This window comes from Andrographis paniculata, unplaced genomic scaffold (genome assembly GCF_009805555.1).
Source record: "Andrographis paniculata isolate CXL003 unplaced genomic scaffold, ASM980555v1 Contig61END, whole genome shotgun sequence".
NCBI classification, from domain to species: Eukaryota; Viridiplantae; Streptophyta; class Magnoliopsida; order Lamiales; family Acanthaceae; genus Andrographis; species Andrographis paniculata.
Genome location: NW_026137597.1, coordinates 2,634,627 through 2,652,958, shown reverse-complemented (window position 1 = coordinate 2,652,958; position 18,332 = coordinate 2,634,627). Strand labels below are relative to the sequence as shown.

The following is an 18,332-nucleotide window of genomic DNA, read 5'->3' as shown; positions in this document are numbered from 1 at the left end:
TCAGAGGGTGATTGCGTGTTTTTCCATTTCCAATTGATCTCATTTTTGTTTATTTGTTTTGGTTGCTTTAGTTGTAGGTATGAGAAAGGAAAATGAGATCTTGGCAACACAATCAGGAACAAAAGGATAGTGAGCAGATCTGGCTGAGGATTGGGAATTGATTGCTGGTCGATGGATGCAACGGTGGCGAGATAGGTGTTGGATTTGCGGATGATGAATCAATGACTACTCTGAGGTACATTTTGTAAAAGTGATTAAGTATTTAAAGAAAATACATTTACTATGACAAAAAACTATGATACATCTATCAATCATATTGTACTCATTGGATCTTGTGCTTATCAAACTCCACCATCAGAAAGGAAACCTATCCGGACTATAGGGATTCTGCAGAAAGGCCTGAAGTAGGAGCAATTGTGGATGCGTGGTGGTGGGAAGGCATGGTAATTTGATGATAGTTGGATCTAAAGTGAAATTTTCCAATGCTACCATGTTCCGTGCTGTCCAAATATAATAAAGAGTCGCGGAAAGGATGATCCGTAGCATGATTTTCGAACCGGTTGTTTTTATCCAGTCTTCTGTTTCCTCAATCGAGTCCAGCTCCCTTGGTGCCTAAAGTCATTTGCATATTTCTGTCCAAACTTTTCTCAAGAAAGAGCAATGGATGAACATATGGTGGGCCGTTTCCAGGTCTTCCTTGCAGAGCAGAGCACACAAAGAGGATAGAGCCATGGATTAAATCCCCCTTCCCTCTTTTCAAATACTTTGTCTTGTTTTGTGATTAGGATTTTTCTGTTTCATATTTTGGGTGTGATGTTTTATATGAAAATTGTTGATATTTTTGGCCCAACCTAATCCGTGACCCATTGCCCCACATGCAAGCGAAACCACTGTAACTTGGATCATATTCTATTACCCCTGACCTGCATCAATATATAATTCCTCCCTCTTCCATTTTTTGTGTACGTAAAATTCGATTCTATTTTGAGTGTTCATCATCTTCATGCATTCTTTCTTTCATTGGTTTTTAGGTGGTTTTCTATTTTATTGTTATTTACTATCACTACAAAAAAAATTACTAATTAGCGAATGATTTTTGCAAGGGATTTTATTTCCCTTGAAAATAATTTAAAAATTTCTTGTTATTAACAAATGAGTTTGCAAAGGATTTATATTCCTCACAAAATTAAAAATTATTTTTTATTTTTATTAAATAATTTATTTATTAAAACAAACATATAAAATTATTTTTATTTTAAACAAAAAGCTAAATTTCATAATCCTAGATACCTAATAGCATCCCGAACCAAACCGTCGAATCTTTAAACCAAACTTAACCAAATCGAATTTAATTAACCGAACCAAATATATTTTTATATATTTTTAATTTATATTACTAGTTATATATATTATAATTATTTATACCTGAGCTTTTGGACTGAATTGTTCAATATAAATACAAAATGGCCCACTATCCAATACCCATTAATTTATTACCTAATTTTAAAATTCAACTCAAACCCTTAACCTATAGACACCCACACGGCCACACCACACGCAGTCACTGGCAAACACATCTACTGTTTCGGCGTCGATAATATTCACTTCCCGCTGGCCGCCGCACGCACACACAAAGACACCAACGCCGACGATGCAACCATGGGGTTAACTTCTAATCAATGGTTCTCTGCACGCTGGGTCATAAGGTTTTTAATTTGACGGATTGAATTCATAATTTTGTTTGATAAGTTGGATGATATATATGATTTTATTTTATTTATTTATTTTTTGTGTGTATGATCTTTGTGCGATTGTTAGATTGTTAGTGAAATTTGGTTATTTTGTGGAGCAGTGCTCTTTGGAAGTTGTCGTGTCATTTGGTTTATGATTAGAATACTAATTATGGACAAATTTTAATGTTATGTATTCATTAATGTCAAGAAGAATTGAAATGATAGTATGATACCATCGAGATTTCTTCCTCTCTTCTTTGGACTGACAAAATATTAAATAGAGACTGCAGAATGTCACACCTACAACATATGGACTTTTAGACAATTAAGGCAAAACTTGCTGAAGCTTTTGTGTGAGCGTGTATCAAATTGTGCGCTCAATGATACTTTTCCGAAATAACATGAACTTTGACTGTGTTTGTGTTGTTGAACCAATTCTAGCTCGAATGACTCTGTATTTTTGTGTGTGTGTGTGTGCCCGTGTGAATTTGTAATTGAGTTGATCTTGTTGGAGTGACTGGATGTATATTGATAGAGAAAGTAAAGAGTGTGTCCAATTAGGCCAAATATTACTTAAGTTATTGAGTTTTTGTGTCGTTTAATTTTTATTAGTAATGTGATGCCGGGTAGAGTTACACTAAATCTACATCTAAAGTTACACTAATGACTGGATGTGTATACTGAAGCTTTATTCTTTCTACGGAGGTTTGAATCTGCCTAGGTTATACAACCATTTGCTCCCCCTGCAAGATGGACTTTTAAGATTGTTTGACAACTTCAGAAATAAAATCCAAATATTTGCTTTTGCCTATATTATTGAATGAGCTTTTTCATATTTTCTTATTTCAATTACAGGAAGACCTTTTGGAGCTACAGGATGAGGAGCTGGCTTCCACCATGAGAGAACAAATAAAGCGAGCATTGTAATTTTGGGAAAGAAATTGGGTATTTTGTTGCTTTTGCACCCTGTTTCCTTTAAGTTATTATTATTAGCCACCTCTACCTAATTTTTAGTGGTATGTTTATCTAGCATTCTGTTGTACCCCTTAAAATAAAATGCCTCGCTCAGGAACCGGAGAGATTTATGTAGGCGTTGAGTATGGCACAATCTCGATGTATCAGCAAGCAAATAAGAATTGGCGCCCTAATTCAGGATACAAATATGTTAGTTCCTTATACTGGTCAGTACGTCCTGATATATATATATATGTATGTATTTCACACCGATCAATACTCCCTCCGTCGCCTTACAATGTGCTCATTTTTCATTTGGGATTTTCATAAAAAAAATATTCTTGTTTCTCTTTTTAATAAAAAAATATATTACTTTTTGTATTTTCTTGCTATAAAAAGAAAAAAGTAACAAAAAGTACACACCTCATATTGAAACCCATATCCGAAAGTTTGAGCACATTTTTTGGGGATGGAGGAAGTATTTGATTTTCTATTCATGTTTGGCTTGTTTAGGTGTTGTTCACCCTTGGGGTGTGTTTGGTTCAACGTTCAACAAAGGGTAGTGTATTGGTTCATATGGAATGAAGAAAAGGGGAGGGGGGGGGGGAGATACCTAGTAATTTTGCATTTGATTAGGGAATTGAGGTGAAGGAAAATAAATTATTTTCCAATTATACTACTATATTACTGGGAAAAACCATAAACAAAAAGCTACAATTTAGGTGAGTTTATTTTACTATATTGCTAGGGAGATCTTTATTGATAGTAAATGGTTGACTTTATGGTTCTGATTATGTCGCAGTGCTGGGACAATTGAGGTTATTTTGGTCAACCAATGGGAATATATGTAGTTATTTTTTATTAAAAGTTATTGTGTTATGTCTTTTTCTATAAGAGCTTTTGGCTATTTTGTTATGTTGTTGGGTTCAATATAATGATGTGTGTCAAATGACGACATGCGACTTCGAAAAAGTATACAATCTTCCTGGGACTTTTCTAGTGTTAAGCGACTCTGTATTTTAAAGCGACTCTAGTGTGAGCTCAAAGCTGGTTTCCCAAAATGTATTTTGTTATTATTATTTTTCCTTATTTTTCTTTACATGATTTAATCCGCATTGGTGTCCCCAAAATGTACTTTAGCCTCTTTTAAATAATATGATGTGGGTTGATTCTTTGGGTGCACTATTTTGGAATTTGATTATATGTTCTTTTACTATGCAACTATCATGATTCTTATCAAAAGACAATCAAACTCTAAATGAGCACACTCTATTTCTTGGTTTTATATATATATATATAAATATATGTGCACATTCTGATATGTCTTGTATAGAGTAGTGGGCATAGTAGTTTTGAAAATGAGATTCACCATCCTGCTCCGGTTCAGAAGAAAACTGACTCTATGTTGAATCTAATGTTACGAGAAGTAACTTGAGAATTAAATGTGTTGCTCGTAAAACAGACTATTTAGATGCTTTGATGGATATTGCAGAGGACATATTGCATGCAGTAAGTATTACAGATGACTCATGTTAAACATTAACTTTTGTTCTTTTTTTAAGTGGTAAGACACATTCTTACAATGCTACTTGCTGCAGGTTCTCTTTCTTAGACCTAATTGATATCTGTCAAGCAGCAGGGGTTTGCAGACAATGGAGACACAAGTTGTTTTGAAGACTTCTTATGGTTTTTAAATTTTGAGAATAAAGCGATGTTTATCAAACGATGTAAGTGTAGTTCAATTGTGATATGCTATTTGTTCAACGATTTTTTTATCCATTATATGACATTTTGATATAAATATGGATTCAAAGTTCTTTCTGCCTACATTTTAGATATGTGAAATATGATCAAGTATAATCCAACTATTATTCGGCTTAAAGCCTTTTCATTCTTACATGCATGTGTTGATTCTCTTGTCCCAGAGAGTTAAGAACTTACTTTTAACTTTGTTCTTTCATTTAGTTGAAACCATGTGTGATCGATATCCAAACACTACAAGTGTGAATGTCTATGGTGCTCCAGAATTGACCTTCTTAGAATAAAAACATTAGCCTTATTGAGGTATATACAATATGCATTTTTTTAAGATGGTTTAACTGTGGTAGTCTTATATTATATTTATGAACCTCTCATTTATCCTAGAAATCTTGAGAGTTTAACTCTGGGCAAAAGCTAGTTGCCAGAGGCATTTTTCCAAGTCTTAATTGATTGCCGTATGTTGAATAAATTAGTTACATTTCACATGATAGATTAGTTGAGCTTCACATACAGAGATGTCCGCGCTGCATATCTGTCAGGTACAAAGTTTACCATTTTTGTCGCATTTTGTCCTATTGTATTGTTTTTCAACTGCATTAATTATATTTATGGTCTTCTTCAAATATTCACACCTTGAAACTTTGTCTCTCAGACGTAGTAGCATGTCTCATGTAATACTCAATTGTCGCATTTTGCAAGAACTTGATATCACTTCCTGTCAAAAGCTTTTTGATGGTGCAATTTGTTCATTAGCAAAATCCTCCCCATGATTGGAATCCTTGGATATGTCGAATTTTTTTCAAACTGAACCTAACGGAGTAAGGAAGAAAGTGGCTCTTCATACCAAAAGATACACACTGGTGGTATGCGACTAAGATGAAAGTACACCAATTAATTATGTGAATTTTTAACATACTAATTTAGATTCAGTTCCCTTTTTCTAATATTTTTGTATTGTGTATTCTAATTAGATGAGATCCAGCTTATGAGGAAAAGGTCCTAAAGCAGCTTAATAATAGCATACAAGAGGCTTATAACAAGTGGATGAGCAATCTAAGAAATGCGCGGGATAGAACCTTGCACTTGGTTTATTTTATGTTATCGTATGATATTGGGAACAAAGTTTATTTTGTATTCTATTGTGTTAACTTTTTGGATTGTTGTTGGAATGACTATATTATTAGTTTGTTATTTTTTGGGACAAGTGTATGAATGTAAAATGAATCTATATTGTTAGTTTGAAATTGTTTGGAACAGACATTGGAATTCGAAATGAATCTATATTATTAGCTTGTGACTATTTGGGACAGGGGTAAGAATTTGAAATGAATTGGGAAATTTGTAAAATAGTTTACAATGGATTTTTTCGAATGAATGAATTTCTCGTAAAATTTGGAATCATGGAAAACAAATTTTTTGAAGGAATTTATTTCATTGCAAAAGTGAAGTTTGCGAGGGAATATATTCCCTCGAAAAAATAAAGTTATATTTGCGAAGGAATTGTTCTCTCGTCAAAATTTCCTCGGAAAAATGAAGTTATATTTGTGAAGGAATTGTTCCATCGTCAAAATTTCTTCACAACTTTTTACGAAGGAATTTTTCCTCGGATCCAAATTTGCGAGTAAGTGAATAGCGATGGTGTTTATTCCTTCGCAACTTCTTTCGCTAGCGGGTTTTGCGAGGGAAATAATTTGATTTGCGAAGGAATTTTTCCCTTGCAAATCAACATTTTTTTTGTAGTGTATTGTTCTCTTCGTCAATCTTTCTAGTGAGACTTCATCTTCATGAGCTGTGAGTGTTCGGAACATTAGTTGCCGATTAGTTGAGTTAGGTTCTAATAGTTTGAAGCCGTTGGTGTCGGGTTTGTTTGAAGGCATTTGGTCTTAGAAAGTTAGATATATAGTCGAGAACTTTGCCTCATCCCAAATCAAATGCCTTGTCATTAGTGCCCACCCTGGGCATGGGTCACTTGAGCCCACGCCTGAGGCCTCAAAATTTTGGCTCTCATTTTTTTTTTTTTAAAAAAAAACATATTTATATATAAATCAAATTTATAAAATATATGTATAATGTCTTCAGTTGCATTGAAATTTGAGTTTTTATATTTAAAATATTTAAAAATATCTTAATATGATATTTTTATGAATTAAAAGAGTATATTTTTATTGATAACAATATCAGAAAAACTGAAAAAAATAGTAATAATGAAACAAATAATTAAAAAATATTAATTTCATATAAAAAAAATTAATAAGGATTCATTTTTATTTTTATCTAGAGTTCATCAAAATTCTGGAAGGACCTTTTTGTCATAGAAAGTTAAATATATATAGTTGAGGTCATATTTTATCAAGTTGGTTATGAAGATTGGCGAGAAATTTCATCAACTTTGTATCTACATAATTATTAGATTTAATATTTTGTAAGTATTATTAGTGTTGCTTATTTGTTTTATTACAATTATTTCTACATTTTTGCCAACATAATTTTCATGTTGGTGAAATGTAAAATATTTACAAAGTAAGCCTTTTTTGTGCTTTGATTCTTATTCTTGTGATATTATTTTATGATGCAGTTTTTTTTGTTATCAAAAATACAAATAATACTATATAAAAATATATTTAGATTTAAAATCTCATAAATAATGTATCACTTGTTGAATTTAAATGCCCGATCCTTAAAGCGGAAGCGTACCTGTAGATAAAGCCATATACAAATCTTGGGTGATTAAAGGTTTGGTCTTCCAAGATCAGGGTGTCGGCTTCCTTTCTGTCCTTGACGGGTGAGGAGCAGAAACTGCAAGAAGAATCAGATCTCTTATGGCGTTCTGATCCTGGGGACCTAACCCTAGCCTATTTATAATAGCGCAAACATAATTGTAATTACAATTATGACCTTAATTAATATTATTAATTTGTCACGTCACCAAAATAATAATATTATACAGGTAGCTACACTTTTTTCATTCCATAACAATCAAATCTATCAGTCAATAATTAATTATATTAATTAGACCACTTAAATAATATGACTGGACAAAATAATAACTTTAACAATATATTCCATACACATATTTGATCCCAAATCCAACAATCTCCCACTGGATCTAGTATGTGTCTGAATGAACATATTATTCCTTATGAGCTCAGTTTTCAGTCATTATAAAACAAGGCTTGCAACAATCTGGTCCATCAATCACAACAATATAGGACTAAAGAAGCATTCGTTGTATCAACAGCTAAACTCACAGTAATCACGGATATCAGTGTAATCAAATGACATAGATCAATCATGGAACGTGCAGAGAGAAAATTACATAAGTGTGATCTGAATATGTCAATTTTCTACTGGTCCAAACTGAATGAGATCGTAAATTACTTAATCATAATGTCCAAAACATCATAACCATAATAATGATCAAAATAGTATAAAACAAATATCAAGTGAACGACAAAAGAATATAAATGCATACTCCCACTACAGTGAAGCTTCTTCAAATTCTAATACACCCATATGAGTAGTATGCTCATGGAAGACCTTAGGTGTTACACCTTTAGTTAGGGGGTCTGCTAACATGGATATTGTCCCTAAGTGCTCGACAGAAATATGATGATCCTTCACTCTCTCCTTCACAACTAGGAACTTAATGTCAATATGCTTTGACCTGGATGAGCTCCTATTGTTATTGGAGTATTCAACGGTTGAATTGTTGTCACAGAAAATCTTGATGGATTTTTCAACCATCGGAATTATTCGCAGCCCAGTGACAAAATTCTTTAGCCAAATTGCTTGTTGTGATGCCTCAAAACATGCCACGAACTCAGCTTCCATCGTGGAACTGGTAACGAGTGTCTGTTTGGCACTGCGCCAAGCAATGGCCCCACCAACCAACATATAAACATAGCCAGATGTAGATTTCCTACTATCTTGGCATCCTACAAAGTTGGAGTCAGAGTATCCAACGATCTCCAATTGGTCTGACCTAATATATGTGAGCATGTGATTACTAGTTCTCTTCAAGCATGTCATCACCCTTTTGGCTGCCTTCCAGTGATCCAATCCAGGATTACTAAGGTATCTGCCTAACACACCGACTATGTACACAATATCTGGATGCATGCATACTTGTGCATACATGAGGCTCCCAACTGCCGAGGCATAGGGGATCTTTTTCATCTCCTCAATTTCCAGATTTACTTTAGGGCATTGGCTGAGACTTAATTTCTCTCATTTAGCTATAGGGGTATCTCCCGGCTTACATTTCTGCATGTTGAATCGCTCGAGTATTTTATCAATATAGCTCTTTTGAGATAATCCAAGAATACACCGAGATCTATCACGATATATTTGGATCCCTAATACAAAAGATGATTCACCAAGATCTTTCATTTCAAAGTTACTCAAGAGAAATTTCTTAGTTTCGTGCAACATGCTCACATTATTTGTGGCAAGCAAAATGTCATCCACATACAAAACCAAGAAAATAAACTTGCTCCCACTGAACTTGTAATAAACACAATCATCAACCACATTCATCTCAAAACCATATGAGAGAATCACTTGATGAAATTTGTGATACCACTGTCGAGATGCTTGTTTGAGCCCATAGATGGATTTTCTTAATTTACAAACCATTCGCTTTGGGTCACCGACCTCAAAATTTTCTGGTTGTACCATATAGATCGTTTCATCAATGTCACCATTTAAAAACGCCGTCTTAACATCCATTTGATGGAGCTTTAAATCAAAGTATGCCACAAGAGCCATGATTGTCCTAAAAGAGTCCTTCGAAGAAACCGGAGAGAAAGTCCTTTATAGTCAATCCCCTTTTTCTGAGTATAGCCTTTAGCTACAAGACGTGCCTTATACCTCTCTACATTACCATTTGCATCCCATTTGGTTTTAAAAATCCATTTGCAACCTACGGGTTTTGCAACTTCTGGCAATGGGACAAGTTCCAAACTTTAATGTCTTGCATTGACTTGTACTCATCACACATCGCATCGATCCATTTATCTGAATAAGGACACTTCATGGCATGATAAATATTAATTGGATCATCCTCAGTCATGCCATCATTGTCCTCACTTTCTTAAAGAAATGTCACATAATCATCCGAAATGGCATTTCTTCGTTCTCTAGTTGATCTACGCAATTGCGTTGGCTCTTGAACTGTATGTTCTTGAGTTTGTTGAGTTTGTTCCATAGGCATAGGTTCCTGTTCTATACGAACGGGTTCCTCAGTCGCACTTTGAAGCTCTATGGGAGCTAGAATGACTGCTAATTCATGAGGTGTTTGATCAATCACATCAGTGATTTCTTGATCCTCAAAAGTAAAGTCTAAAACTGTATTTCTCCCCCTAAACTCAATATCCTCAAAGAACTTGGCAGTAGCCGTCTCAAAAATAGTTCTTGATGTGGGATCATAAAATTTATACCCCCTTGACCGTTCCGAGTAGCCAATAAAATAGCTGCTCACTGTACGAGGTGCTAGCTTTGGTTCATTTGGCCTATAGGCCTTTGCGTCAGTTGGACAACCCCACACCCTAAGATGATTTAAGCTAGGCTTGCGCCGAATCCAGAGTTCATAGGGTGTTTTGGCAGTTGCCTTAGTTGGCACTCGATTAAGGATATAGACTGTTGTCTTTAATGCTTCTCCCCATAACGATGGTGGCAAAGTAGATTGACTAATCATACTTCGAACCATATCCTTCAATGTGCTGTTTCGTCTCTCAGCAACACCGTTCATGCTAGGTGAATCGGGCATGTGTATTGAGGGAAAATTCCACACTCCTTAAGGAAGTCAGCAAAAGGACCTGGATGTTGTTCACCCGAGCCATCATTTCTGCCGACATATTCTCCTCCACGGTCAGATCTGACAGTCTTAATGCGTTTGCTTAGTTGATTTTCAACTTCAGCCTTAAATGCTTTGAACATGTCCAGTGCCTCAGATTTTTCCTTAATAAGGTACAGATGACCATATCGAGAATAATCATCTACAAATGACACAAAATATTGTTGACCGTTCCACGAAGGAGTGGAAAAAGGCCCACAAATGTCTGTATGTATCATTTCTAAGACATCCGTAGCTCGATAAGCACCTATCCTTTTAAGCTTGGGTTGTTTACCCTTAATGCAATCGACACAAACGTCAGAGTCTAAAAAATTTATGGAATCAAGGATTCCGTCCTTAATAAGTCTTTCAACTCTGTTTCTTGAAATATGACCTAAACGTTTGTGCCACAATAAACTAGAGTCATGCAATTTTCGCTTAGTACCTTTTGATTCTGTATTAAGTGCCTCATTATATGAAACCATAATATCGAGCATATATAAATTGTCATTCACCATAAAAGTACCAAAACCAACCAAACATGAATTAAAAGACAACTCAAGTTTCTTGTTTCCAAAAGAACAATGATAATCGAATTTGTCCAAATAAGAAACAGAAACCAAATTCCGTCTAAATGACAGTATAATAAAAATATCTTGCAATTCAAGAAAATGTCCAGTACTCAGTAACAACTTGAAAATGCCCATGGCTTCCATCTCTACTGAATCTCCATTTCCAAAGTAAATGCGTTTTTCAGCATCAGTTGTGTTTCGGTAGCTCAGGCAACCCTGCATTGAAACACTGATGTTAGTAGTTGATCCAGAGTCTAACCACCAAGTGTTTCGAGGTACTGAAGCTAAATTAACCTCAAAACAAACCAAAGTAAGAAACGTAAATTTAGTACAATTCTTCTTCTTATGTCCAGGTTTCTTGCAAAAGAAGCAAGTCTTTTTAGGACGAGCCCGAGGAGCTGGAGGTGGAACATGAGCCTTAGTAGTCTCAACCTTAACGGCCTTATATTTTCTCTTCTTGCCGCCTGCATCTTTGAGGTATCAACCACATGTACCTCTTAAGTCTTATTACGCTTCATCCTTTCTTCTTCCTCAACACAGTGAGATATGAGCTCATTAAGCTTCTCCTTTTGACAATTATAACTGACTTTAAACTGATCATATTGAGTAGGAAGTGAGAGCAAAATCAATAGGACTAACATGTCCTCTGAAAGGTCTAACTTAAGTGCTCTCAACTTAGAAGCAGTATTAGATATGTTCAGGATGTATTCCCTTATATTTCCTTTGTCGTTATACCTCATGGTAATGAGACTCTTCAGAAGAGTACTCATTTCCGCCTTATCGCTTTTGGTAAAGCATTTCTCAATTTCGACATGGAAATCATTAGCAGTAGTGATATCATCATATATCGTGCCCCTAAAGATTTCTGGAATGCTTTTCTTTATGATCATTAGACTTAGGCGATTAGACCTATCCCACTTCTCAAACAACTGCTTTTCATCTGCAATGCTCCTCTTTCCGTAGAAGAAGGGAGTTAGTCTATCCTTAATGCCAAGTCTAGATTCATACAACCAAATGAATCAATATTGATTCTTTCCAGTGCTGATAGTTGTCCCCAGACAGTATTGGGACTGAATAGTTAGAAGATACCATAAGATTCGATCATGAAGATAACAAGGAATAAATATACACATAAGTACTCAAGTAGCATAATGAAACTCAAAATAAAATAATGCAATCCCATCTCAAGACACTAAACGCAACATTAATGTTTAATCTTTGGATCAATGCCATTAACTACAAGCAATCATCTTGTTGCAATAATCATATACGGATAATAAGGTAATGTCAAACAGTAACCAATCTTTGGACTGATTTACTATTCACATAAGTTAAATCTATATAATTGTCCCATACATATTATCGCAGATGTATATTTTATTCTGTCAATTATCGACTGCCTTTGGGCCGAAGAATAATCACATGAATTAAAGTACACATGTAAATACTTACGTTATCAAGAAAAAATTTCATATAAGAGATGTTACTTTGGCAACTTCAAATACTAAATTTTCACTGTCAAAACGCAGCAAGCATTATCTATGAGTTTCTAATTCTGAAGATGAAAAATATTTGCAATATAAGCAAAATCAATTTCTGAAGATGCATACATCAATTTCATAAATAATATATTCCAAAATATTCATGATAATTTTATAAACAAATAAACATGAAATCATGACATGTATTTAATACATAAATAGATTAATAAATAAATGAATGAATGAATGTCCACGCGTATGTGTATTTGATTGTACGTACACTAACAAATACAAAACAGATGTATGTACGGAGACCGAGGCATATTCTGTAGATTCATTACAACATATATATACATACATGCATTCAATATATTTTATTCCACAAAATAAAAAATAAATAAATAAACAAGTTGTCTAATCAAGATTTCAAAACCTTCAACTCGTACACACAGATTCCCAAAAAAAAAAATTCACTCATTCATATGAATCCCAATACAACTATTGATTACATAAAATATTTTCCATCGCTGAAGATTAAAATTTGGTTCGGGTGTAAGGAATTTAGATTAATCGACAAAGGATCAAATTGAATTCATAAGATTTTGCAAAGAATTGCAACATCGAAATTTTCAATATATGATCCCGATTAAATGCCAACTAATTCAAGAAAACAACTAAAATTCAACATGCTCTGATACCAATTGTTGAATTTAAATGTCCAATCCTTAAAGCGGAAGCGTACCTGTAGATGAAGCCATATACAAATGTTGAGTGATTAAAGATTTGGTCTTCCAAGATCAGGGTGCCGGCTTCCTTTCTGTCCTTGACGGGTGAGGAGCAGAAAGTGCAAGGAGAATTAGATATCTTTTACAGCGCGCTGATCCTGGAAACCTAACCCTAGCCTATTTATAATAGAGCAAACATAATTGTAATTACAATTATGCCCTTAACTAATATTATTAATTTGTCACGTCACCAAAATAATAATATTATACGGGTAGTTATACTTTCATTCCATAACAATCAAATCTATCAGTCAATAATTAATTTATTAATTAGACCACTTAAATAATATGACTAGATAAAATAATGACTTTAAAAGTATATTTCATACACATATTTGATCTCAAATCCAACATCACTATATATATATATATATGAGATGGAGTGTATGAATATAATATATATTATAATTTTAAAGTTTTAAATTAACAATTAATTAATTAATTTTTTATTATTACTATTATTATTATTATTATTATTATTATTATTATTATTATTATTATTATTATTATGTATATAGATATTGACCGGGCCAGTCCTGACTTTTGAAGGGTCCAGGGCGAAATAAAAATTAAGGGCCTTAAATATATATATAAAATATTTTTTGACATATAATAAAATATAAATAATAAAAAAATATTTTTTTTAGTATTTTTACTCAAAAATATCAATAATGATAAGGCAAAATTGTTCATTATTTTCATATAGTTTTGAAACTTAGCATAAAATTTTTTTGTACCTTAAAAATGGTGTGGCGTCCCTTTTATACTTTAACAAATTAAATGTTATATGAAACTTACATCATGCAAAAAAATATAAACAAAAAATCATCTTCTCATCATCCAAAAAATATAAAAAGAAGTTTTATTCGACAATTTTGAAAGTATAAGAGGGCGTCATGCAATTCATAAATTATACGCAAAATTTTAAAGCAACAAGAGAGTTGTTGATAATTTTTACTAATAGTAATAATAATTTTGTCTAATACTTATTTTCTTCTTAATGCAAAAAAAAAAAAAAAATTAAAATTAAAAAAAATTAAAAAACCCCTTATAAATGATATACTCCCTCCGTCCCTTAACAATTTATCCATTTTTCTATTTTGATCCGTCCCATAACAAAGTATCGATTTTTTTTTTTTAGTAACAGTACTTTCTACTAACATTAAAAATACCCTTACAACTTACAATATATTACACAAATCTTTTCTATTTATTCATACCACACCCCAATATAATACTAATATTCCTAAAGGCGCAGATGAAGTATATATATATTTTTACCTATAATAGAATATAAATAATTAGATAAAATAGCTTTTTCTAATATTTTTAGATAAAATATCAATATTAGTATTAATATTAATTTTGTCTAAACAATATTTATAAATAATATATTTTTTTTATCTATAATAAAATATAAACAATTGAATAAAATTAAATTTCTAACATTTTTATATGAAAAATATTAATAATAGTATTAATTAATATTAACTTTGTTTAATGCATTAAAATATACTTTCAAATTTTTATGGTACATAGGTTTGAACCCAAAACCTCGTAAGTAGTACATGAAACATGTAATAATCGAGTCATATTCCTCTATTAATATATTAAAATCAAATAATATGCATATATAAATATTTTATACATAACATAAATATATTATGGGCCCTTATCTAGGTTGGGCCCTGCACTCGTCCGGGCCAGGGCTGACCCTGGATATTGAAAGTAGATAAATCTAAAACTAAAAATCAACTTTTATTTTTTGATTGGATAAAAATCAATTTTTTCTTGTAAGGTACGTGGTACTACTTTTTTATTCAATTGATTTAGCTTATAGTGTATATTTATATAGCTATGGGTAAATTTATGTGGATATTGAAAGAAAGACTTGACAAAATATGTTAGTTATGATTACGTGTGATTTGATCACTCTATAGTACTATTCATGTTATTATCATAGAATTATCGAAATTGAGTCTTTTTTTCATTTTATTTAAATAATATTTTGTGTGATATTTTGTAAGACTAAATAATATATATTTTTTATTGTGAACATAGAGGTTGAATCATAAATTTTTTTATATAAAATAAAAACAAACACAAAAAAAATATATTAATTATAAAAAATTAATATATATAAACTAAATATAAAAATATTTATAAAAATAAAAATATCCAAAACAAACTTAATAAATTAAATAATAAAAGACAAAGAATTTTATTTATAAAAATATTGTAAATATATTAAATTGTAAAAGATTCAAGGCTAATATAAAAATTTGTACAAAAATCTAGAATCAATTTAAAATATAAATAATATATATATATAAAACCCTTCTAGAATCATCGGCTACTATAAAAATTGGTGAGCACATAGAAAGAAAAAAAAAAAGAAAAAAGTAAGGCACACCAAAAAGCTACATTTAAAAAATTGTAGAAAAGAATAAATTAAAAATATAAGTAAATAAATAAAATATATAGATTCCTTCTAGAACAATCCTTTACTACTATAAAAATAGCCCATTTTAGGATTAGGGTTATTGTATACTTTTTTGGCGGCGGGATAAAGCCTCGGTTCAGATCTGGTGATTTTGAGTTTTTTCATTTTCATTTGATTTGCTTGTTTGTCTATTTTTGTTTATTTGTTTTAGTTGGTTAGTTGGAGATATTAGAAAGGCAAAATGATATCTTGGCACCACTCTGGAACAAAAAGAGAAGATCTGGCTGAAGATTGAGAATCGATTGTTGGACGATAGATGTCATGGTGGCAAGAAAGGTGTTGGTTTTGCAGATGATGAATCAAATATTGCTCTGAGGTAAGTTTTCTAAAATTGATTAAGGATTTAAAACAAGTACTTTTTTACTGTGACAAAAATCTACCATGTATCTATCAACTCATTGGATCTTGTGCTTATCAAACTCCACCGTCAATAAGGAAACCTACGCCGACTATAGGGATTTTGTGGACACAAGGCCTGAAGTAGGAGCAATTGTGGATGCGTGGTGGCGGGAAGGCATCGTAATTGGATGCCATAAACTTCCGCTCTACTTCCCCGGTACACTAGTCGAACACATACAATAATTTGGCCTTTCAGACCCCCTGATTGTTATCAACTGATTCGTATATCTAACCTATCGACAGGTGAGAAAACGATTTTGTCGGTAGAGCAGCTGTTGGAGCTCCCAACCACACTCCAAAGTCAGCCACTGCTTGATAATGCTTTAGATGAGGTACCTTTCATGCCCTTATAACTCTCAAAAGTCCCTTTTTTTCCATCTATTACTCGATTATGAATATAGGTTTTTTGTAATCAGGTTTTTGGGGCTACATATGTGAGCATCGATGTGCTTGAGAACAATACTACTAGGTGGCAGTTCAAGGTGTGTGTATGTATATATGTATGTGTTTAAATTTTGCTTGCATAGTAGTTTGATGTGATGATTGTAAGAGGGGATAGTGTATTTTTCTTGGGAGGTTTCGGAATTGCATACTAAAGAATTTGAAAAAATAAATTTTCTTGATGAACGTAGTATATCTTAGAAATAGCAATATTTTTTGGTTGAACATTTTGTATGTCTTGAGTAGAATCTTAAAGCAGTATTGATGAATCTGAAGACCAAGATTCATGCCCGTGGGTCATTTGGTCCTGATTTCCAACAGACGAAGTTCCAGAACTCTTTAAAATGGTAATTATCATTAGCTACACTTCAGTATGCTATCATACTATAAATCCTTATAATCTAACTCTCTTCAATATGCTTCAGGTTAAGGGATGTGGTGCGGAAGTTACATTCGACATATAAAAGACGGAATGATGCTGCTGGTGACGTGATACACATATATGCGCGCACAAAGTGTTTTCTCCGACTAAGGGTGAGTTCTAGTTCTTCCAAACTCGCAACACCAAAATGCCGACCTGTTGAACTTGAATTATGCATGAGTAATTAATTCTTCAAATGCATCCTTTTTCAGAAATACAAGAAAGTAGTATCTCCCCCCGTTCACATTACTCCACAAGACCTCAGCCCAAAGTATGCTGAGAAATTGGGTTCAGGTGTACACGAATACCACAAAACATATAGTGATTCATATTGTATAGGACAGCTAATGTTTTGGTATTCTAATATCCCGACCCAAATGTTTTGCTGGCTGAATCAAGCAGGGGATGCCTGTCCTTACCCAAATCCCAGAAGCCATCACAACAACTTGTTTACGGCCGAAGGACAGTGAAGTTTATGCTTTCTATGATGGTAAGCCTGATGCCTTGATCATCATGTACAGATTTAGTAATCAAATTTGATATTTGTTTTCATTTCTACGAATTCAGTCTGACTGATAATCTCACATGTATTTTCTTTGCCAGAAGAAAAAATCCCAAATGCCTTGGCCGGAGGACCGGATATGGTCATTCAAGAGCTCCCTGAACATTGTTGGAAGCCCAATACTGGATGCTGTGCTACACAAGGCTCGCATTAACAAACCGATGCTTCGCTGGTTAAGACTCAAATCTAAGGTCTCCTGAGGAACGTAGCATTCAAAGATAATGGTTGCCGAATGACTCCCGATAAGATGCACCAATTCATGTGTCTCGGCTATTCAGCAAAGAGCAAGATGGCAAACACAATGGGGCATTGTAGCCTGTAGGGCCTGTGATCACTACAAGAAATTATCAATTTTGTAACGAGGTTTTTTCGTTTCTAAATTCACTTTTTCCGTTACTAATGATATTAGAGACGGAATTAGAGATGGAATTACGTTAGCTACGTGAACTTTAAAACGGAATTCGGTTACAAATATACTATTTTTTTTGTAGTGGATTTTAACTAGGTGGATCCAAACAAATATCCAAACATGTATTTCTTGCATTTTTTTGTGCTCATTTAGTTTATTACAATCATTTCTACTTTGTTGCCAACATCATTTTCATACTGGTGACATGACAAATATTTAAAAAAAGTAAAGCTTATTTGTGTTTTGATTCTTATTATTGTGATATTATTTTATAATATAGTTTTTTCATTTTGAAAAACCACAAATCATACTAAATAAGTTCTTCCCACTTTTTATCATTCAAATTATGTATATATATAGTTTTAAAATCTCATAAATAATATATATATATGTGACATGACGTGTATGAATGTAATATACATATATAAATTTTTCAATGTTACTATAAATAACAGTTTAAATATTTTTTTTATGTATA

General features: G+C 32.8%; 1 long non-coding RNA gene and 1 pseudogene across 8 annotated transcripts; one reads left to right on the top strand and one right to left on the bottom strand.

Annotated features, from left to right (window-relative positions):
- The window catches only part of LOC127260324 (purple acid phosphatase-like), a 68,053-nt pseudogene that overhangs the window by 12,367 nt on the left and 37,354 nt on the right, over positions 1 to 18,332 (bottom strand).
- On the top strand, positions 1,515 to 5,730 carry LOC127260276 (uncharacterized). 8 transcript variants are annotated; one of them, XR_007840686.1, is made up of 6 exons: positions 1,515 to 1,706; positions 2,589 to 4,196; positions 4,286 to 4,414; positions 4,940 to 4,987; positions 5,101 to 5,311; positions 5,420 to 5,729. It is a non-coding gene; the product is annotated as an uncharacterized LOC127260276 (long non-coding RNA). The 8 variants fall into 8 exon arrangements; XR_007840681.1 differs by having other exon boundaries at positions 2,589 to 2,678; positions 2,803 to 4,196; positions 4,286 to 5,311; positions 5,420 to 5,730; XR_007840685.1 differs by having other exon boundaries at positions 4,286 to 4,987; positions 5,202 to 5,311; positions 5,420 to 5,730.